General features: G+C 38.0%; 1 protein-coding gene and 1 pseudogene across 1 annotated transcript in view; one reads left to right on the top strand and one right to left on the bottom strand.

Moving 5' to 3' along the window:
* SUGCT (succinyl-CoA:glutarate-CoA transferase) overlaps positions 1-23,860 on the top strand; it is an 866,747-nt gene that overhangs the window by 317,386 nt on the left and 525,501 nt on the right. The gene's annotated exons all lie outside the window — the stretch shown is intronic.
* Positions 9,440-10,567, bottom strand: LOC109433740 (ribosome biogenesis protein NSA2 homolog; annotated as a pseudogene).

Genomic DNA, 23,860 nt, shown 5'->3' with positions numbered 1-23,860 from the left:
TTGACTAAAGTACTGCAGCTATAGGCTGTATAGGTTAGTATTTTATTGTCTTCGTGTCTTTTTGAGCATGTTGATACACATGCTACAATTTTTTTAGTGTGGTTTTCCAATCATTCCTATAGTGAAAGCATTATTTTGGTGACAGTAGCTATATTACCATGTTTTTGCCTGTTGTCTGCTATTAAACATGTTGTAAATATTATGTTATAAATGCTTTCCTTTAATGCTCATAGACACTTTCCTCAGCCTACATTTTTATTTTAGAAAGTTGTTAAAATATGTAAAAATGTAGAGATTTGTGAGAGTGAATTTGCACTGCAGACAACTTTTAAACAAAAAAATCTAGGAATGATGCACTCATGGTTTTCTTGAAACAAACAAACAAACAAACAAACAAACAAACAAAAAACCAACTCATCCTTTTCACCCAATTTGATAGCCACATGTGAAACAGAAGCATTTATGGATTTTTACAAAATTACTTTCCTAAATATACATAAAAAGTTTCCGCTCCTGTTTCAAAATCTTCGTTTCAAAGTGCTTTTATGGAGTAAGTTTTGATTCACTTCCTGAGTAATTTTCCAAGATAACTTCCCCGCCCATGGTAAGCATTTATTTAAATGTTTTAGAATCTGGTGATTCCTTTTGTGTTCTCCTATGAAAGTCACAGACTCTTTTGAAAGTGCCTACTAGAAATGTCAGTCACTTACCTCACTTTTCTGTTATTCTTGCTAAATATATTTGATGCTACTCGCCGGAGCTGTGGGTCTCATTCAGGAAGGCAGCTGCATGGTTTTGTCGTCAAGCGAGTTTTCCTTCCCCCACCAGCCCACGCACATTCCCTCAGCTCTCAGATGTCCCTACTCCCCATCCACGCCATAAGCAAGGGTTTTGTTTTTTGTTTTTTGTTTTTTTTTTAAATTTAAAGGCTGAAGACTTTCCCCTGAGCTTGCCATCTGATCCAGGGTGTTGCAGAAAGTTTGTTTACCCAGCTGCTGATCTTGAAAACTAGGCAGAGCTAAAGCACGTTAAAAGTTCTGACTGAAGCACAGAAGAGGAGATATAATAGAGACCCGTCCAGGGCCTGTTAAAGCAAACCCCTTCTCTGCGACGCCGAGGAATAACAAACTGCTAAAGCAGCAGCGCTCACGACGCATCAGCGTTTTTACCATAGTTAGGACCTCACAAAGGGTGAAGATCATGATGTGCATTGGAACTAAAGAGAAGGATGAAGATGACATATTAGCACTTGGGGAGAAATAATTGGAAAACATGAATGAGGATGAAGGAAGAGAGAAATGATAGAGACAGTAAACCACAATTCATTTTATTTCTCCCCTTTCTCTCCTCACCAACATTGTTGGCCAGGGACTTGGGGCTCTGGTGCTGCAGATGCAGAGGAGACAGATAAGATCTGAGCCCTTGATGGGCTCCAAGGTCTAATTAGGAAATAAAGGAGTACAGCGATGGTTGAGCAGTGTGTGCACAGTGCCAGGCCAGCACATGTGCAGGTGCTGGAGCCCTGAGAAGTGGCAACCACCTCCATCTGGGCAAATCAGGGAAGGCTTCCTAGAGACAGATGCCTCCTGAAGGACAAATAGAATTAGATAGGTGAAGAAAGATAGTTCAACAGGTGAAATAGCAAACTGAGTGTCATTTTATCGGGCAGAAAAAATAATCATAGAAAAATAATCATAGAAAAATAAATGTAGCTTGGAAAGAAACTGCTGACAACTTTAAATTGCTTTTTAAAAAATGCTGTCTATGAGTATACATGTTGAACAAGTCATGTCTGTATAGCCCTAGTGAGGCATTTCTAAACAGTTGGTTACACTACACTGTGATGAATAAAACGAACAGCATTAGATAAATTTAGCTTTTACAGTACTGTGGCAATCCCTTTAGTGAAATGTTATTTTGGGTTTTGAATGATCTGAATTTTCTTCAGTTAAGTTTCTAATATATAATTGAATATTTATGTGTTTTCAGAACTTACTATATCATAGTACCGTAAAATTAAATGCCATAGATCAGGGCCTTCTAACAGAGGCGCTAAACAAATATTTGTTGAATCAAGGGCTTATTAAAGAGCTTCATCTAATCTGATCATTTCCAAAATTAGCGTCAAATTAATGTTAATAGATGTATAGAATGTTGGATAGTTGGACCTGCAGATGTTAGTTTTTAAAAACTGGCATCTTGGTAAATGTGGTCCCTCATGTGCTTTCCTGCGCAGGTCCTTCAGAGACTCTGCACAGGTAAAGTTTAAACCTTAACACATGTAATTACATTTTCCACCTTGTCACCTTACAAGCACTTGCAATTCCTGATAATGTGGCCTGGACTTTTAATCCTCTGTGGCTTCCCACTAGCTCGCTGCTATTCCTTAAACGATGTAGCTTCTTTGTCTCACTGGTTGCTACCACCAGTCCTTTAAAATGAACACGGGTTTCAGGAGCTTTCGTGCCTCACTTGTCTGTTTTAAGGAGTCCCTCCCTCCCTTGCTGCTGTATCAAAGCATCTACGAGGTTAGACACTGAAGTGCGTGAACTCATTGTAGAAAAAGTGCTACATACTGGTTCCTCATTACTGAATATCACTATGGTCACCTTCAAAGTACTCCCCTTGGGAAGCTATGCACCGATGCCAGCCCCTAGTCCACCCTTCAAAGCAATTTTGGAATTCTTTTTCTGGAATGGCCATCAGAGCTATCATCGTATTACCCTTGATGTCCTGAATGTCATCAAAATGTCTTCCTTTCAATATTTCATTTATCTTCTGGTAAAGAAAGAAGTCATTGGGGGCCAGATCAGGTGGGTAGGGAAGGTGTTCCAATACAGTTATTTGTTCACTGGCTAAAAATCCCTCACAGGCAGTGCCATGCGAGCTGGTGCATTGTCGTGATGCAAGAGCCATGAATTGTTGGTGAAAAGTTCAGGTCGTCTAACTTTTTCATGCAGCCTTTTCAGTACTTCCAAAGAGTAAACTTGGTTAACTGTCCAGTTGGTACAAATTCATAATGAATAATCTCTCTGATGTTAGAAAAGGTTAGCAACATCATTGCAACAAGTTTGGGAACTTAATCGTCAGGTCTCGCATTGCACTCAGCTGTCATCATTTACTTCTCTTTCTCCTTTACAAGACTGTAATTTTTTAAGGTAGAGACTATGTCTTTTTTTTTTTTTTTTTTTTTGTAAGACATGTTTTTTTTTTTAGAGCAGGTTCAGGTTCACAGCAAAATTAAGAGGGAAGTACAGAGAGTTTCCCTACTCTATGTCCACACAGGCGCAGCCTCCCCCCTCTCACCATCCCCGCCAGAGTAGTGCTTTTGTTACTATTGAGGAACCTACTGTGACACGTCATAAGAGACAATGTCGTTTTGATTTTTATTTCTAGTGCCTATTTGGGTTTCTGGCACTCAATGAATGTATGAACCAATGAGGGGCAAAGTTATCCAAGTTTGGTGGAACTGGCTAAAGGGAGATGAGAGAAGACCCCCTCCCCCCCAGTGTCAGATGAAAATAAAAAAAGAAGAGCAGTGGTGGTCGGAAATGACAACTTTGTCTGAACTAACCTGAGCTGTCTCTGCTATGATCACAGAATGTCAGAAGCCTGAATTCGTGACCAGAGTCTCCCACTACTAACTCTTGGTCTCGAGCATGTCCCCTGACTCTGCTGAGCCTCAGCTTCTCGTGTACGGAACACAGGCCAATACTTACATCCTAGTGAGCACTGAGAAACAGAAGGGCGTGAAATGGCTAGCACGGTGCTCGGCTCCCAACGGTGCTCAGTCTATTTTAGGAGACTCAGCCCTCAAGAATCAGAAATTACACTTCTGAATCCTTTTACCATCAAAGTTCTCCTATATCATTTTTTAAATTCATAAATTCCATGTTTTTGAGAGATTCTTCTCTACCAAACTGTAATTATGATATTAATTAACTTCCATATTTTTGATTTAATTGTTATTTTAAATGCCAATCAAATCCTAATTAGGATGATTTGTAACTAGTATTATTGTACTGATTTAATTTAATTCTAGCAAAAGTAAAGCATGCCATTCTCGCCGGCCTGTCTAGTCTTATGGTAACTAAATACATGATTTTTCTTCAACTTAAACCAATTTTTTAAAAATAGCTCATGACTGAGGTCCACATGACTGAGGACTGCATTTAACTTTGTATAGCGCTCTTCATAAAGCCTGTTAATAGTGCTTAGTTGTTTTTAAAGCAGAAGTGGACCCTGATAGCTCATACTCTATTCCCTTTCAAGAAATACTTGTTTCTCAGTGTGAGCAATGAATTGGGAACTTGTGAATATTCCGCTGCATTTGTGGTTGTAGCTCATAAAGAAGGAAACACTTTTGTGTGTTCTGTGGTGGCTGTGCTGTGTTCTGTGGTGGCTGTGCTGTGTTAATAGCCTATATGAACAGTTTCAGTCTGGGCCTTTGGACTAAGTGAGTGTGTCATTATGATGGTTACAGTTTTCAAAGTTTTGGTGGCTATCTTTGACCTTCCTGAAAGCTGAAGTCTTACTTTTCTGTTAAACGACATCTATAATATCCTGCATTTTTATTTTTGGTAGAAAATCAAACTCCGACCTGCACGGAACCTCCCGGGAGCCCCATTGGCTGTCAGACCTGGGACATGCATCAGCGTTGACTATGCGTCTGAAGGTGGGAGCCAGACCCTGGCTCCTCCCTGAAGCAATTTGTGCCTGAAGAGGGTTCACTTCGCGTCTCTGGGGTGCCCCCTGTTGGCTGTTCCCAGCCGTGCTCGCTTTTACCTTCTGACCTGACTTTTCCCAGCTCGGTTCTTCAGTGCCCAAGCTCTCTGTCGTATTCGCTCCTCTGCAGCTTCCCGGTTCCACCGAGACCTACTTCCTGCAGCTGCCCGGCCGCCTGCTCCAACCGGACGCAGCAGAGCTGTGGTCCTGGACAGCTCTCTCTCCTGCACTGGCTCTCTTTCCTACATCTCAAATCTTCCTCTTTCTTGGCCAGTTCTTTCATTTTCTGATATGGCTGCTAAGAATTGGTTAATGGATGGTAAATTTTCCAGAAAAAAAAAAGTAAAGCTACCTCATATTTCATTTCTAATAGCTATGTATCTCTTGCCTCTTCCTCTTCCCCCTTTCTTAAATAATCCCCATTTCAATCCTCCCTCCTGCCTTCCTTCCCTGGCCCCATCTTTTGTCCTTACCCGTCTTTCACAATTTAAACAGTTTTAAAATTAAACATAGATATTATGTATCAACTTGCTAGTTGAGTTTTACTTATTTTCGTAAAGGTTTCATTGAACAAGTGGTTTTACTTAGAGAACAGGGAGGATTTTATCAGTGGTCACCATTGTGATATAATTTAGAAGTACTGGAAGTTACCGCTAGTACACAGAATATTTTGTTCATTTCACAGATTCTGCAGTTAGAGATTCTTTTGTTTTGGCTTAAAAGTTTGTCTATTCTTCAGCTTTAGACAGCACAGGGAGAGTAAAAGCAAGAACTCTTATTCTTTAGTGTAAATAAATTTTCCCGAACCTTTTCCTCAGATTCGATTTAAATGTTGAGAAAGTAGAGAAGTCATGACAGCCCTGTCTGCCTAAGGCGGGTGAAGAGCAGAATGAGAAATGAGAGCATTCAGGAGCCCAGAGGTTCAGGTCCCCCTGCCAACACTGGTGCCAGGGCCAGAAGGCCATGGAGTCTCTTAATGCTGGTTAATTGCTCCCCTCTCGAAGCCTCACAACAGTCCACTCTCCATGTCTACATGTTTTTAGTACTCATAGAGAAATTTATTGTTTTCTCCCTCTGAAACTTTTTGGTCGGTCTAATATTGTCTTTCCCATATGATCACATTTTAAAATCTCTTCTGCCAGCCTTTACCCGCTGATTTCTATTAGTATCTTATGAGGCCGTATTTCATGTGATTTATATATATCCTCAACCTACATATTTAGTTTATTGTAACCTCCTCCCAGCCTTTCATAATGCTTTGAATCATATCATTGTAGGTTTATCTGGCATCCACTGCAAAGAGCTGATTTGGGTGAATAGACCTGACATTTGGAGTGGGTCACATTTGTTTTCTTATGCATTCCATGGCAGCTCTGCCATTATCAGCTCATAGATGGTCCCTTGTAAAATCTCTGTATTTTATGTGGTACATTTTCTGAATGTTGGTTATTTGGAGATAGATTTAAGTGGCTATGTGTTGTTACTATAAAATCAGCCTGGAGGGAAAAAGAATGAAACACAGCCCTGGAATCCATGCTTTTGGCTTACAGAATGCAGAGGGAACCACTGCAACTGCAAACAAGCTGCTCCGGACCAGGGCTCTTTCCAACCTGTTAGGAGAACTCTCTGTGACTGAGAATAAAATGATGTCTTTAAGTGAGTCAGGATGGAATGGAATGTCATCCCACTCCTCTGCAGCCCCAGTCCCCATTTTTTTTCCAGGAGGGCTGTAAACCATTCCACACTGCCTTTTAGTGGAAAGAATTAGGTGGTAGTGGTGGGATATTTATGTGTATGGGTAGAGGGGGATGATGATGGTGGGAGGGAGTCCAGCAAACTGTTTCCCTGGATAAAACATTTAATACCCTCGTTTCTCCATTGGAACTTAATGCATAGTTTTAGATTTATAGAATGTTAGAGTTCTAAACTTGGTGAGCTGGATAGAACTTTGGATATCATTGAACTTAACCCATTCTGAAGTGTAAGAACTTAGAATTTAACAGCATCATGGCCAGAGACCCCTCAGAACCAACTCTAGAGGCCTTCCTGTTGGGAGGGTGTAGGTGCAGCTCTCCAGACTTTTCTGGCTGACGTTGTTTTGCTCCTGACTTTTGAATTGGATAGAGAACCTGGAGTTTGACACAGTCCCCAGACACTCTGGTTTACACCCAGACTCCTTTCTGCCTTGCCCGATTTCCTGCCTGTCTTTGACCCAGACTGAATTCTGTGCTACAACTTCTTTGCCCCCACTTGGGTTCTATTCTTATCTCCTCTTAGCTTTGGCTTGCCAGCATAGGCCTTCCTTTGGCCTTTGAGCTTACACCAGCTGATGTTTCTAGTAAGAGCTGGTTCTACCTCTCTTCCAGTGTTGACAGCTGACATCCTTGCTGAGTCTTGATGTCTACCAGCTGTCCAGCATCCTGGACCATTCCCACGTTACCAGCTGCTCCTGACCATCTTCACCTGGACAATGCACAGTAGTTTTGGCAAGCTACTCACTGCTTCCAATGCCAGACTGGACCTACCTTGATTCTACTTTAACATGTTTTCCCCAGTATCACATAGCTCATTGGTGACGCTCAAATTGGAATCTGATTCAATGCCATTTCTACAGTACTTACAGAATAATTGCTTATTTTCCTTTTCTGTAACTATAAATTTTATGTTTAGAATATTGTAGCTAGGAAAAGAGCGTAAGTGATCATTCTGTCCCTCCCCACTTAACACACACACACACACACACACACACACACACACACACACCACATTTAATCATTCAATTTCTATTTTCCTTTCTTAATGATTTTTCTTTCCTCTGTTGTGAATTGTTTTTTTTTCCTCATTTGCTAACTTTGGAAAAAGAAAAATCCAGACATTGGAATGTCTGAGTTTATTTAAGTCTCAGTATGCTGTTCAATTTAATGAAGGGAAACAAAAAAGGAAAATTAGAATGCTGGCCTTGACTTTCCTGGCTGTGGGATTGGTCCTCTTTGGTGGCCACTGATACATACTGTATTTGGAGAATACGAGTAATCGATGGTGCCAAGCTCTTTCTAAACACATCAAAATATAGAAGTTAATTCTAAAATAAATTTAGAACTATTAGAAAGTTAGAAATTGTGGGAAACTTAATTGTTTTATAATAATTTAACATTTTCTAAAATAGATTAAGGAAAGAAAAGGGGACCTATTTAGTTTACTTAATGAGGCATACAAAGTATGATAAAAAGATATGGTGAATGTTTAAATAAAAAAAATTATTACAGTAAAAAACACATTGCCATTAATCTCCCTCAAAATATTCCCCCTCGCTTTGGACATACTTATCCCATCGTTCTTGCCACTTTCTGAAGCAGTTCTGGAAGTTCTCCTTCATGAGTGTCTTTACTTCATCCTCCATCCTGACAATGCTCTGTGTCACACATCACTTCTGGTATCTGGCAATCTCTATTAAATAGAAACATTACCGTGTCTCATTATCCACCTTATTCACTGGATCTGGCACTGTGTGATGCCATGAGGGGTAAACATTTTTAATCGATTCAGGACGTCAAGGCAGCCATGACAGGACAACAAAAGACACTCATGAAAGAGGACTTCCAGAACTGCTTCAGAAAGTGGCAAGAACAATAGGATAAGTGTGTTTGAAGCAAGGAGGGGTGGTATTTTGAGGGGGATTAATGGCAGTGTGTCTTTTACTGTAATTTTTTTTAATTAAAGTTTATTGGGGTGACAATTTTTAGTAAAGTTACATAGGTTTCAGGTGTACAATTCTGTAGTATATTGTCTATACATCACATTGTGTGTTCATCACCCAGAGTCAGTTCTCCTTCCATCACCATATATTTGATCCCTTTTACCCTCATCTGCTAAGTGAAAGTTTTTAAAATTTAAATATTCACTGTATGTTTTGATCACACCTCATATGTCATACTTGGATACCCGGCTAATAGAGAGCATATAGTCTTTTCTAGTGTCTATGAAACATTTACAAACTCTGATGACAGACTAGGTTAACACAATATATCTTAGTAAGCTTCAGAAAAGAATAACCAACTACAATGAAATACTCCAAAAATTAATAACTAATTTAAATATATAAGCCTAGCTATAACTATAAAACAGTACTGTAAGTAAAAAAAAAAAATTAGTGGGATGAAAATCTTAAAACCTTAGATAACTATTGTGCTACAGCAAATGATCCTAAAACCTCTTGCTTTAAAATGGGTTGGCAAACTTTTTCCATCAAGGGCTAGATAGGAAGTATTCTAGGCTTTGCTGACTGTATGGTCTCTCTCCCAGCACCTCTCTCAACTACTGTAGCAGGATAGTAACCACAGACAATACTTAAGTGAGTGAGACTGACTGTTTTCCAATAGAACATGAGTTATGGACACTGAGATTTGAATTTTATATAATTTTCATGTCTTATGAAATATTCTTTAAAAAAAACTGGGCCATTTGAATGTTTTTTATGGTAGAATAAATAGTTCTCTTGATGACTTCAGAAACGTAAGCTGTTTGGTAGTACTCAGAAACATCACACTAAAGGTGGTTTTCCTGACTGGTGTATAGTCTTCAGTAATTATAAGGAGTTTCTTGTAGGAACCTGCTGTCAAACCAATGAGATGGCGTTTATGCATTCATCATTTTCAGGACTGGGCATCTTTGGTAACCTGGGCATATTTCCCCCAAATAACCTTGCTTCCCGTGTCACAACGCCCAACTTGCCCACGTTCACCTCAGTGAGCATACCTTTGGTAATAACACCCAAAGCTGTATAAAGTGAGGATGAGGGACTCTACTTAACACCCGGTACTGGCAGGCAGAAGGTGGCTCTCAGTGAGGAGTGTTACATGGAGCTTACGGAAACAGAAGTCCATCGGCCTGCTGAATCTTTCACATTTAGGTGGCTTTCGAGTAAAGCCATCTCCAGCAAAGCATACTTCAGTAACCATCCTCTTCCATGTTTTCTCTTTCTCTTTTCTGTTCTAATAACTTTTCACACCTCTGTTTCTCCCTGGGCACAAACTTTGGGCAGAGGGACTTACCATTTTCCCCACTTTCTCTTTTTGGTTTTGTTTAATCATACTGGAAAGTAGCTCGGCCCTGTCCCCTCTCTGCCCAGAATATATGCAGGTACCGCTCCTTGTGGAGTCTTTTAATCATTTTTTTGTTTGGTGTTTCTCTTTTCATGCACCTTGATTGTCTTTTTCACGTGCATTTTCTCAGCATAGCGCTGTTTATGGTAGAACTTAGCTTTGAGGCCAGTCATTGTTTTTGCCTTCTTTGAACGTTCATGAGCCTCTTTACCTCCCACCTTCCTTCTTTCTCTTTGTCTCATGGTAATCCAAATGATATCATAGCGCTTATGGTGTGACTCAATATATTAGTTTTGTGACATGGTTACAGCCGCTGAGTCGCTGGGCACAGATCCATCCCCCGCGCAAGAAGCTCTCAGCTCTCGGGTCTCAGAAACTTCACGAGCGAGATAGTCTTTTGATTTCTGTCAACCACTTAAAAATGTAACATCCATTTTTAGCTTAAGGGTTCTACAAAAACACACTAAATGTGGTCCATAGTTTTTGAGTCCCCATTTTGAAACAGCAGTGGTTTTTTATTTTTCCTGTTTCTGAGCATTGTCTTGATGGTTCTGCTGGATTTGGAGTACCCACTTATATATTTGGGGATCCATCTAGGTTTCAGCTAGGTGATCATGTAGGCTGGAACGTCCAGGATAGCTGCACTCACGTGTCTGGTTGGTACTGGCTCTTGGCTGCATGGAGTGGCTTGGATCTCTTCCTCATCTTTTTTGTCCTTCAGGCTGGAGAGCCTGACATGGTAGTAGTTGAACACGTGTTCAAAGAGGAAGGCAGAAGCTAGGAAGCCTCTTGAGGTCTGGGCTCTGGAACTTGCACAACGTCTCTTCTATCCCGTTTTGCTTGTTAAAATGAGTCATGAGGCCAGCCCAGATTCAAACCAAAAGCAATCGTTTATTTTTTTAGAGAATTTCTTACAATCTTAATATTCTAATATATATCACGAATCCCTATGGCGAAATGTAGCAAGCAGTGATTTCCAAACTATGTGACCAGAGAAACTTGCTTTTCTCCTTCCTATTCCATTATCCCCTACTTCGTTAACATATTGAGGGACATTAGTGTGCCTTGGAACACAGTTAGGGAAATCAGAGTATATCATCTAATATAATTTAGGAAAATAAATACTGAAATAATACCAGATAGGATAATAATATATGATTATAATTATATATAAGTATATAATTATAATAGAATAATAATCTATCAAAAGAATAAACCACCACAATTAAGCAGAGCTTATCCCAGATATTAAAGTTATAGAAAACCTTGGAATTGAATTTTCATAGGAGTTCTGAACTTTGCTGTTATATTGCACTACAATAGAGTTATGTAATTCTTGGACTAGTTTGGATTATTTTAATACCAGAACAAAAGGACTGTGCATTCATGCTCTAGTTTAGCTCATAACATAAAACAATCAAAGAATGTATAATTAATGCCACAGTTATCTGTGGTATGCTTAAAGATAAATTATTTAAATTCTTAAAGTAATTAAATTCAGTAATTACTTCAAGCTAGTAGAAGATTTAAGAATGATTCAAAAATAGCATACGGTAGTGTCTTAGTTTGATCCAGGGACTTGGGTACAGGTAATTTATTAGGAAAATGACCTCAAGAAATACAAATAAACAAGGGGCACAGTGAGGCAAGGAAGGGTGCGTTGATGAGCAGGTTGTCATTGTGGGCACCTGTCATGCTGGGGACACTGAAAGCTACATGGGACATGCTTCAGAATCATCTCTGCAGAGGATGGGTATGCTGGGGCATTTGTCCACAGCTCCTACCTCCCAGTGTTGGAAGGCTGCCCCTGGAGGTGCAGGCCAACCAACTCCACGGCTTTAGAGAAAGCCCACCTACAAATCGGAGGTGCGGGCATTGGAGATAGGAGGCTGTCAGCAGGCTGGGACTGTCCCTGTGTAACTGCAGTAGAGCCCTGTTGGTTAGGGCACATGGAATGGGGCATCGATAGCCTGCAGCTGTCGGTCTCAGAGGACAGGAAAGGATGAAGGAATCACGGTTAACAGCAACTGAAGCTCGAATCAGAGAGCTCAGCTTTCAGTATTTGTCTTATTAGTTGTAAGATATTTGGAAAACTGTGACTTCTGTGTTTCAGATTTTTTGTAATTGGGGAATAATAATACAGTAGTACCTCGGTTTTCAAACGTCTCCGTTGATGAACATTTCAGTTTGCGAACACCATAAATCTGGAAGTAAATGCTTTAGTTTTCGGACACACCTCGGAACTCGAACATGTCAAGCAGCTTTCGCTGAGAGCAAGATCCTGAGGCCTCGGCTGTTTTCGGATGTTTCAGAATTCAAATGGTCTTATGGAATGGATTATGTTCGAAAACTGAGGTACCACTGTAACCCTTATGTCTAGAATTGTTGGAGAATTGAAAGGTAAGACTCTCAGAAGAGTGCCTGGCTTAGGGCAAGCACTTGGTAGGGATCCGGCTGGGCAGCAGTATAGTGAGATGCTGCTCAGTGTGTGGGTAACAGATCTGTTAATGAGGTCTAAGCTTTCTGCCCCATTTGGCAGACATGGGGCACGCTGACCTCCATTAAGTACTTACCCCAAAACACTTGCTTTTTTAGACCCTCACTACTACTAAGCTTCATTTGTCTTTGTGCATTTATTATTTTTGGACTTAAATACGTTTTTCATTACTTTTGTTTCAAACAAATTAATTGTTCAAACAACCTGACTGCTGTCTCTACCCATTTCTTGTTATTCATGAATCTGACCAACATGACATCATCTAAATCCTCACTTCGGTTCAACAGCAGAAACCATCCTTTCTCTCCGAGATTGACACTGAACTCTGGGTGTATCCTTGCCTTACTTCAAATTCACACAGTTATGGCATCACGCTAACTACATTTCTCCACCTCACCCACAGAGGTATTCTGAACGACCTTGTTAGTAGTGGTGGTGAAATCCAGCATCCCTTTGCCCATAGTATTTCCCTCACATACCTGTTTAGAACCCAATCAGAACAGAAAATGAGACTGGCTTGGTATTACTTGCCTCTAAGAAAACCATATTAGCTACTAATTCTTACTATTTACTTTTCTAAGAATTAAAAATGTGCTTCAAAGTCCTTCACTCAACAAATACATATTGAGCTCCCACTCTGCCTATCATTATTTTGAGTCCTAGAGTTACTTTCCACAATTCAACATCAAATGAATAAAGCCCAGTTTCCTCATATTAAAAACAGCACAATAATCATGCCTCCTTGCAAAGTCGTTACTATGATTTAGTGAGATAATGGATGAAAGCACCTAGCACAGTGCCAGAGTGGAAAAGGTAGTCCATATGTCCGTTTCCAGAGAGAGTAAACTCAAAAATCTTACACATACGTTTATTGATTGATGATTTATCCATTAGTGCATATGTTCAAGCACCTTTTTGTTGCTCACCACATTTATTGAGGTGTGTAGCATGAGGGGAGGTGGAAAGACCATGGATTCTGGAGCTCATACTACCTGGGTTCTAATCCTGGCTCTATCTCCTACTAACTCTGTGACCTTGGCAAATCACTTAAACCTCTGTAGGCTTTAGGCTCCTCATCTATCAAATGGGGACAATCTAGTATTTATGTTATAGGGTTGTTGTGAGTAATAGATGTGTAATCTATGTAAAGTGCTTACAACAGTGTCTGGCACATAATATATGCCATATAAATGTCAGCGATCAAATGTCAGGCTCTGTCCTGATTTAAGGGCTACACCAGAGACAAGCCAGACTCATTTCCTGCGCTCAGTACTTACGGTTAGTGGGGATCCCCATATTCTGTGTGAAGCCATGAGACTGCTTCAATCGTCCTTTTTTAAAAAGAATTGGAAAAATTTTGAAGCAAAAAGAATATGATGAACACTTAGTTCTATTTATATATTGCCAAATTGTTTTGGAGTTTTGTTAATGTACATACATAATTATATGCACATATAATTATGAGTTCTGTTTTTGAATTTCTTAAGTATTTTTGTGTATGTTGTGTAAAGTATGTAGTGTATAATGGTTATATATTTACTTTAAATTGCTTATGTAATAACCTGTTGTATACATATTCTGCAGTATATGAAGGCATTTTGTTGTTTCCTAGGCATTTAGGGTATTTTTACTATTTTACTGCTATTAGAAGCTTTTGATTTGAATATCACTGTACAAAGGGAATCATTTAAACTGAACGAACAGATTTATAATTCTTATTATTTAATAACAGTTTGTTTTCAAGAAAATTTGAGTTAATTTGTAGCACCTCAGTAATGTGTTATCATTCATTTTTCCCACTTTGTACAGTAAATAGTGATACCTCAAATAGTTTAATTTGCTTTTCTTAAATTATAAGTGGGGCTGAGCATGTTTCTTTGTAATTATTTTCATCTCTTCCCTTTACATAAAATATTTTTCTCCACTGATGAGTAGGCTCTGAATTGTTTAAATCCTTATTATATGCCATATTGAGGAGTAAGTAAAGGATGCAGTAGTGTTTAGCTCATGGAAGAGAAGACTTGTTAGAAGAGCATGACTGTTGTTTTAAAATATTAAAGGGCTGAGAAGAACATGGTATGAGCCTGCTTAGGATTCAACAAGGATGAATGGGAGGAAATTTCCAGATGCAAATTCCAGGATGAATGTGAATGGTTGTATTCTAACATTTACAGCATTGGTTCTCGCCAGAAAGGATCCTTAGAATCTCCATCAGGGAAAGGAGGCTGGTGTGGGTGAGGCGAGGGAGAATGGAGAAAGAACAGAAAGATTGGGAAGCTGGAGTCCTTACTGAGAGATTTCTAAGTGTGTGCTGAGTTACTTCTGAAAGCACTGTTTCCCCCAGCAGAGCGCATCCTATACTGTACATACGTAAGTGCAGCTGGGGGACCACTATTCTGGGTTTCATGTGTTGGAGGAAACTGCCAGTAAAATTCATTCCACCTCTGGCATCCTTTGAAATAAAAAATAGCATTTTACAGCTTATAACTCTCTATACCATTTTCATGTTAGTGTATTGTGTGCTACAACAATATAACGTTCCTTTTCCTGAGACTATTCATTCATGGAAGACACCAGATGAGCACATGGGTAAATTTGTGAAGCCGTAGGTTTTCATGCTTTATTTGAAAATTTCTTTTTTTTAATGGATTTAAATTAAATTCAGTAGAGCTATATTAAAAACAGGATTTTGAAACAAAAAAATTAAGGGGAAGTTGCAGGCTTGCATTTCATGATGTGTTGCTTTCCATTACCACATATATGGATTTAGAGTATGTTTGATATGATGCTGATGGCCTAAATGTGAATTTTAAAGTGGCTTTGGGGACTATGCATGGGCCTCATAAATCCTAGGTGATGTATTTTAATCTAATGAAGGACTGGATTAAAGGAAGCATGAAAAAAATAGAAACTGAATAACAAATGAGTGTCTTTTGACCTTAAAATGGCACCTGAATCGCAGTTTATTAGGAAGCTTCTCCAAATATCTTAAAAATAAAACCAGATGGTGGGGCAGAGGCAGAATACTATTTGGATATTCCCAAATCTCCATATAAAAACAGAGCTACTAGAGAACAAAATGAGAAAAATCATGCAAAACATTTACAACAAAATGACAAGGAACCCACTTGGTCCCCTAAGTATGAGTGGGAACAAACTATCAAAAAACCATATGATGTGAAAAATGTGAATATTTGTAAGGGAGAAAGTGGGGAAAGCACTGGGGTCTCTGATGGACCTGAGAGCAGGTCCAAAATAGCCTACAGGTAATCTTTGGAAGCACAGGGCAAATATGAGAACAGCAACTAGAACTAGGAGGTGAGTAGAAGGGGTCCCTGGTAAGATCTGAAGAGACTAGGGCAGTGTAGCCTTTATGAATTCTTGAAAATCAACCTCCAGAAGAGGGCTCCACACAGAGAAACTGCAGGGAGTGAAATAAAAATTAAACAGGATATGGACAAGAGAGATAAAGACAGAGAAGATACACATAAAAGTGATAGAGGAGAATAGACTCAGGAAATTTTGAAAAGCAAGCTACCATATATAGTTTTTAATACTACACAAAAAAACTAAAGACGGATTTCTATGATAGTAGAAGGGCTATTTGAACGAAGCCACTTTATAAAAGTTCAGGAAAACTAATTTGACATAAAAACTGCAGAGATCACATCGTACAGTGATCACATCCTACACAAGGTTATTATAAGATTTTAAAAAAGGAATAAGCAGAATAATATCCCGATAGGCAATGAAAACATTGCATAAAGACATGTTCATACAACAGATAAAAATGAACTAAAAGACATTAAAAATGATATAAGACATGATAGAACAACTTGACAAAGAATTAGAATCAGGAAAGTATTAGGCAGAAAAGTGAAAAATTAAGATTAAATTAGAAGGCACGCACATGAATCAACAACAGATAATTTTCCAGGAAAACAATGAAAATAAAGAAAAGTTTTTAAAAAGCAATGGAAAAGGATATTACAAGCAAGAATTTGAGAAAGTGTCAAATGTTGAAGATAGTGAAAGACAGTCTAACACACGAATAATAGGTGTCTCCTAGAAACAAAATCAAAGCATGGGAACAGAACAAATACAAGAAGCAAGAGGGTGTCCATAACCTCTGAAAACATAATGTCATTAAAGATATTTTCAATATATAAAACTAAAATAATATCTATGTTTCCAGAATTTTAAGGTCGTTTCTATAATCAAAGAAAACTTACGGGAATTAAAAACTAAAAGAATTTGGAGTTACATAGTATCGAAACAGCCCACCATACGTCATCAAAATGGCAGCGTGAGGTGAGCCTCTGGAAATCTCCACTGGAATTTATAACAAACTGAACAACTATAACTCCACAAAGGACTCCCTGCACAGCAGACAGGCAAGACGAAGAGTCTCACTACTGAATTCACCTAAAAGTGGGCAAATTGCATGTGCAGGGGAGGAGGGAAGAGAGAAGTGCGGAACAGAGCCTTGCGGGCGCAGGACGCAGTCCTACCTCAGTGCTCCGAGCTCGCTGCATCCCGGAACTACCACAGCTGTGGGAGAGGGAAGAACTTGGACTGCTAGGGCTCAGCTTATGGCCCACAGGGCTGTGGGAACAGTATATAACACGGCTGAACCCTATGCTCACAGCAGAGACTCGGAGAAAAGACTGAGGGAAGAAGGCTGAAAACGGCGGTTTAAGCCCTCACTGCCGAGCAGAGAACAGAAGGCTTAGGCACTGAGACTAGCGCCTCCTCCCTACCCTCCCAGAGCTCACCCCGCCCCCACCTGCCCAGTGCTAGAAGCGAAACAGTAGCAGTGTCAGATCAAAAGAATAGAATATTTGCTGTTCTGAGAACTATGGACCGCAGACACAGATTTGAAGCCCAACTAGTTCTGGCAAAGAGGAGGGAGCTGTGGAAGCAGGACTGGCTGTGGTGGTGGTTGCCGCCATTGCTCTGGGCCACCTCTCACAACTCACTCCGCCTCTGTCCCCACCTATCTGGGTGGATCCCTGCAGGAATAAAAAGAACTGAAACATATGGGCTCTGAATCTGGTGCAGGAAGAGCTTTGACTTCAAAAGCATACCCACATGGACACTGCGCCCTGTGACCCAGGCAAACTATTAACAGAGGAGAAGCCCATCTCCCAGGGGAACCCCAATGTGTGAGAAGCTGGAATAGTGCAGAGAAAACATAGCACTACCGTGTGAGAGAGAAAAAAAGGCTGCAGTCGGAAAGAAAATAAAACATCCTACACACACATACTGGAAAACAAAAGAAAGACATCTTCCTATCAACCTGTTGCAGAACCCAGTCCTGTAGATGACTAGAAAGAGAAATAATAAATCATTAACTGCCATGAATAACCAAGGCAACGAGACAGCTCAGAAAGAAAGTGAAAAGTCTCCAGAAAATGAACTTAAAGATATGGAAATATGTGACTTAAATGACAGACAATTCAGGATTGCAGTTCTGAAAAAACTCAATGAGATGCAAGAAAACACAGAAAGGCAGTTTAATGAACTCAGAAACACAATCAAAGAACAACATGAACATTTTACCAAAGAGATGGAAAATTTAAAAAAAGTACCAAATAGAATTTCTGGAGATTGAGAACACAATAGAAGAAATTAAGAATGAAATAGCCAGCTTAGGTAGTAGAGTTGACTAGATGGAGGAAAGACTCAGTGACATCGAAGATAGAAACCTGGAAATGACATGGATGGAAGAAGAAAGAGACTTAAAATAAATGAAAGAACTCTACAAGAACTTTCTGACTCCATTATAAAGAGCAATGTAAGAATAATGGGCATACCAGAAGGAGAAGAAAGAGAGAAGGGTACAGAGAGTATATTCAAACAAATAGTTGATGAGAACTTCCCAAACTTGTGGACAGAACTGGATCCTTGAATCCAAGAAGCAAATAGAACACCTAATTACTTCAGTCCCAACAGGCCTTCTCCAAGGCACATTGTATTGAAGCTGTCAAAAATCAACGACAAAGAAAGAATCCTCAAGGCAGCCAAGGAAAAGAAGACGGTAAACTACAAAGGAAAGCCCATTAGATTATCATCAGATTTCTCAGCAGAAACTCTACAAGCCAGGACGGAGTGGAACCAAATATTCAAACTATTGAAAGAGAGAAATTATGAGCCAAGAATAATACACCCAGCAAAGATATCCTTTAGATATGAAGGAGGAATACAGACCTTTCCAGATATACAGAAGCTGAGGGAATTTTCTAATACATGACCTGCACTACAAGAAATACTAAAGGAGGCTATTCGACCACCATCAACAGGGACAATTTGTGGCAACCAAAACATAAAAAGGAGGAAAGTAAAGGCCTGAACTGGAATATGGGAATGGAGAAAGTAAGCGTGCTGAAGAAAATGGAATACTCTAAATATCAAACTTTCTTTTACATAAACTTAAGGGTAACCACTCAAAAAAAATCCAGAACTGAAATATATACTGTAATAAAAGAAGAAAAGGAAACATCATAGAATACTACCACACAGAAATAATAGACAACAACAAAAAGGCAAAGAAACAATGGAGTCTTACAAGAAAACTAAAGATAGAATTATAGGAAATCCTCACATATCAATAATCACCCTAAATGTAAATTTACTGAACTCAACAATAAAAAGGCACAGAGTAGCAGATTGGATCAAAAACTAAACCCAACCATATGCTGTCTCCAAGAGACACATCTCAGCTACCAGGACATGCATAGTCTCAAAGTGAAAGGGTGCACGTTGACATTCCCAGCAAATGGTATCCAGAGAAAATCAGGTGTAGCTATACTGATATCAGATGAAACAGACTTCAGGGTGAAAAGGGTAACAAGGGGCAAAGGTGGATATTTCATAATGGTAAAGGGGACTATACAACAACAAGTCATCAATATTTATGCCCCCAATCAGGGAGCACCGAAATATACCAAGCAACACCTAACAGAACTAAAGGGAGAAATTGACCAAAACACAGTTATACTAGGGAACCTAAATACATCATTGACAGCTATGGATAGATCATCCAAACAGAAAATAAATAATGAAATAGCAGCCCTAAATGACACATTAGATGAAATGGACATAATTGACATATATAGAGCGCTTCATCCTAAAACATCAGACTATACGTTTTTTTCTAGTGTACATGGAACATTCTCAAGGATAGACCATATAATGGGACATAAAACTAACCTCAACAAATTTAAGAAGATTGAAATCATACCAAGCATATTCTCTGATCACAAGGCTTTGAAATTGGATATCAACTGCAAAAAGAAAGCAGGAAATAGCCCACCATGTATCTGAGAATATAAGTCCCCCAATATCAATCCTAAGACATAGTAAAATTATTGGACTTTAAAGAAAAATCCCTTTGAGCATCGAGGCAAAGAAGAAAACATAATTTATAAAGGAAAGAATATTAAAATCATCACATTTTTTTCAGAAACAATACTTAATGCCACAAAAACACGAGTTGCATTTTTAAGATACTCAAAATAAGAAAACAAAGACTTTTACATCTGCCAAACCTGACCTTAAAGTATAAAATACACAAATTGTTAATAATATACAAACACTTAGTAATGTTCTAAAGAATGAGCTTCAGTTAACAGAAGCACTTGGGACGATAGTCACTTGACCTAAAGACTGATGGTGAGTCTAATTTACATATATATATTTATATATGTATGACTAAATGGAGTCAAAGGGAAAGAATATAATATATAATATGTGATGACTACATAGTCTGACTGTAGATAGAGAGATATAGTACATTAAACATGGTGGTAGAATTGGGGCAGCATAATTAAATTTTTAAAAAACATCCCAACAGGTTTTGGTAGCATTAAGATAGTTATGTTGAGAAGATGTGTATATGATGTAGGATAAAGCAAATGAGTAGTTATATGCTATTCTAATTCTATCATCACCTATGTCCTTGAGAACCAGAATTATTCTAAAAATTCAGTACATTAAAAACCTGGAAATGTTTCATAAACCATAGATAAAAGTTTATGGTAAATGCAAGGCTGGTCTAACATAATGTAAAAAGACTTTTCACACATTAATAAGAGAAAGGAAAACTCGATAGAAAATTGTTGAAAGATTATAGTTATGCAGTTTTGTAAAACAAGATACACAAATAACCAAAAACATCAGGAATTATTGATGCCTTTTCTACTACCAAATTGGGAAAAATCAAATCACATGATAAAAATGATAATACAGAGTTTCTATGAGAGAAACTGCTTATACAATTCATTTGTCAACATTTATTCTTCTCACTGAGACCTTCTCAAGTCACCCTATTAAAAGGTGCAACCCCATCATGGAAGGGGTTTATTTTTCTGCTTTATTTTTCTTGATAGCATTTCCAAAAATATATACATTTTCTTCATTTATCCTCTCCTATAGGCAAGCTCCAAGGTGAGGATTTTTCTTTGTTTTGTTCACTGTTGCAGCCCTAGACAGCATTAGCACTTAGTAGGAACTCAGTAAATAATTTTTCAATGAATGAATATAAAAATGTTTTTAAGTTATATTTTAAAGGATTTCCGTTTCTAAGAATAAAATTATGTATAGAGATTTAGCTACAAAGAGGTTTATTAAAACAGTATTCACATACTTTAGGAAAATAAAACATAAAAATTCAAATAGTAGGTAACTGTTTCTCGACATGGACATATGATTGCCAAATTTGAATGGTTACAAAACATTATGATCTGTTCATCTGTCAGTGGACACTTGGGTTGTTTCAATGTTTTAGCTATTGTGAATAATGCTGCTATGGACATGGGTGTGCAAATACTGTGCTATGTATTTTATAGTCAGAATATATAGCCATTGTATATCTTATATTATTTCCCTTTAACTTCATTTAGTCATATATATGTATATGGTTCAGCACCAGTATTTAAGTCATTATTTCTCAGTTACTTTGTTATCTGAAGTTCATTCTTTAGAAGATTACGTGAAGCCCTGCTTTCAGTTTTTCTGGGTGTACACCTACAAATGGAATTGCTGGCTCATATGATAATTCTATTTTTAATTTTTTGAAGAATCACCATGTTGTTTTTCACAGTGGCTGTATCACTTTACATTCCCACCAGCAATACACAAGGCTTCCAATCTCTCCACATCCTTGTTAACACTTGTTTTCTGGTTGTTGTTGTTTTCCCCATAAGCAGCCTTCTAATGGGTATGAGGTGGTATCTCATTGTGTTTTTTTTTTTTATGTATCATTTTATTTGTACACTTAAAAAGTTGTGCATAGAAACTTATAATACAGTTCTGTAAAACTGGAAGAACTGTCAGAGAAAAGGGAGGATGTTACCTTTCATTGAGTGATCATTAAGGAAGTTAAGAGAAATAAAAACACAGTCAAATATTAAAACTAGAACATTTTCCAGGTACAAATTTTATAAATACAAAAGAAATTCACAAATTACTTTGAAGGCTAAATAAATACCTAGTTAATAAACTCAGACTTTATACCTCTAACCAGCACTGGTACAGCACTTCAGGGATATAAAATTAGTTTAACTCGTGTAGTGTTGAAAGAATGTGCTCATTAAACAATTCTTAAACATATACACTTTTTTCTAAACTGTGCTATAAGAGAAGATTTATCTACGCAGATAAATCTCCCTTAATACTACACTTCTAAGAAAAATCATCAGTGACAAAATGAATCATAGGTGAAAAAATATATTCCAAAATATGGGGCCGCATGAATGTATAAAATGTATAAAAACCTTGGTAAATCAGTATTGTATCCAATACATGTATCAAACTTATTAGATACTGTATTCTCAAATTTAATATTAACCAACACGAGAATGTAGGAAAGATTTCCTTTGCTACAGTTTTGTTCAGTATCGTTGTAGTTTTGATTTGCATTTCCCTAATGATTGGAAATGTTGAACATCTTTTCATGTGCTTTGGAGAAATGTTTATTTAAGTCCTATGCCCATTTTTGAATTGAGTTTTTGTTGTTGAGTTTTCTGAGTTCCTTATATACTCTGGTATTAATTCCTCATCAGATATATTATTTACAAATATATTCTCCCATTATGTAGGTTGCCTTTTTACTCTACGGATAGTGTCTTTTTATCTACAATTTAAAAATGTTTTATGAAGTCTAATTTGTCTATTTTTTCTTTTGTTACTTTTGCTTTTGGTGTCATATCCAATAAATTATTGCCAAAACCAATGTTGTGAAGCTTTTGTCTTATGTTTTCTTCTAAGAGTTGCATTGTTTTAGGACATCTTACATTTAAGTCCTTGATTCTTTTGAGTTAATTTTTGTATATGATGTAAGGTAAGTGTCAACTTCATTCTTTTGCATTTACATATCCAGTTTTACCAGCACCATTTGTTGAAAAAAACTATCCTTTCCCCCATTGAAAGGTCTTGGCACCCTTGTCAGAATTCACTTGTGAGGGTTTATTTCTGGGCTCTCTATTCTGTCTCATTGGTCTGTTTTTATGCCCGTACCGCACTATCTTGATTACTGTTTCTGAACTGTGAATGATCGTTTGTATGGATGTAAATTATTAATATGATAATAATTAGTGTGAGTTGCAAGACATAAAGGCTATTTAGCCTTGTAAGTATCTCAATGTGTTTAAGAGCTAGTTGTATGAAAAGTCCTGAGTGACCTTGAACTAGAAGGCAGTGACTGGATTCCCTGCATGGACTCTTACTTCATATTTTGTGTGGCCTGTGAGTTGACAGAGAGAGCTAGTGAATGCTAGGGGGAAAAAGATACTTTAACCATAATTTATCAGTAATAGGAGTATGGAGAGATAAATTCCCAAGATGAAATAAGGTCTATGGAAATTACAGGAAATATTAAATCTGTGATTCTCTTTATGGTAGAAACACCAACAAATTCCAACTGTTTCTCTGTAGGTTATGGAAGTGTCACAGTCCTGTTTATAGTTACTGCATTGTGGACTCCAGCCTGGATCTTGTGGAATCTCATTGGTTTGCTTTGGGTTTATTCAGATTTGTCCAAGAGACATTTCCTATGGGCAATACATTTATGGAATGTAGCCCTGTGCCTAATTTTTGTTTCCAAAACTTCTGTTTAAGTTTCTTTTACCTCCTGGCCAACACTTTGCCTGCCTAGAAATGTTAGTGTGGTTTTGTTTATTTACCACTAATGTAACACTTAATTGAACTATGCACTGTTCTAAACACCTTCAATGTATTAATTCATTTAATTCCTCATGACAAGCTTATGAGCTAGATACTATTTCTTAAACCAACATGAAAAGCAATAACCCTAAAGGACAAAGAATAACAATATGTCTACATTAAAATTCATAGTTTCTGTATGAAAAAGAAAATAAACCTAAAGACAAGCTATAGTCTAGGAGAAGAAATTTGAGATGCATATGACTAATAAAGTATTTGCATCTAGACTATGTCCACCCAGAGAATGAATGTACCTGTTGAGAAGGGCTCCTGGTGGCTAATTGGACCCAAATTTAAAAACAGAACCTAGCAG

Source organism: Rhinolophus sinicus, linkage group LG09 (genome assembly GCF_036562045.2).
Source record: "Rhinolophus sinicus isolate RSC01 linkage group LG09, ASM3656204v1, whole genome shotgun sequence".
Taxonomy (NCBI): domain Eukaryota; kingdom Metazoa; phylum Chordata; class Mammalia; order Chiroptera; family Rhinolophidae; genus Rhinolophus; species Rhinolophus sinicus.
This window is presented reverse-complemented; position numbering and strand designations above follow the sequence as displayed.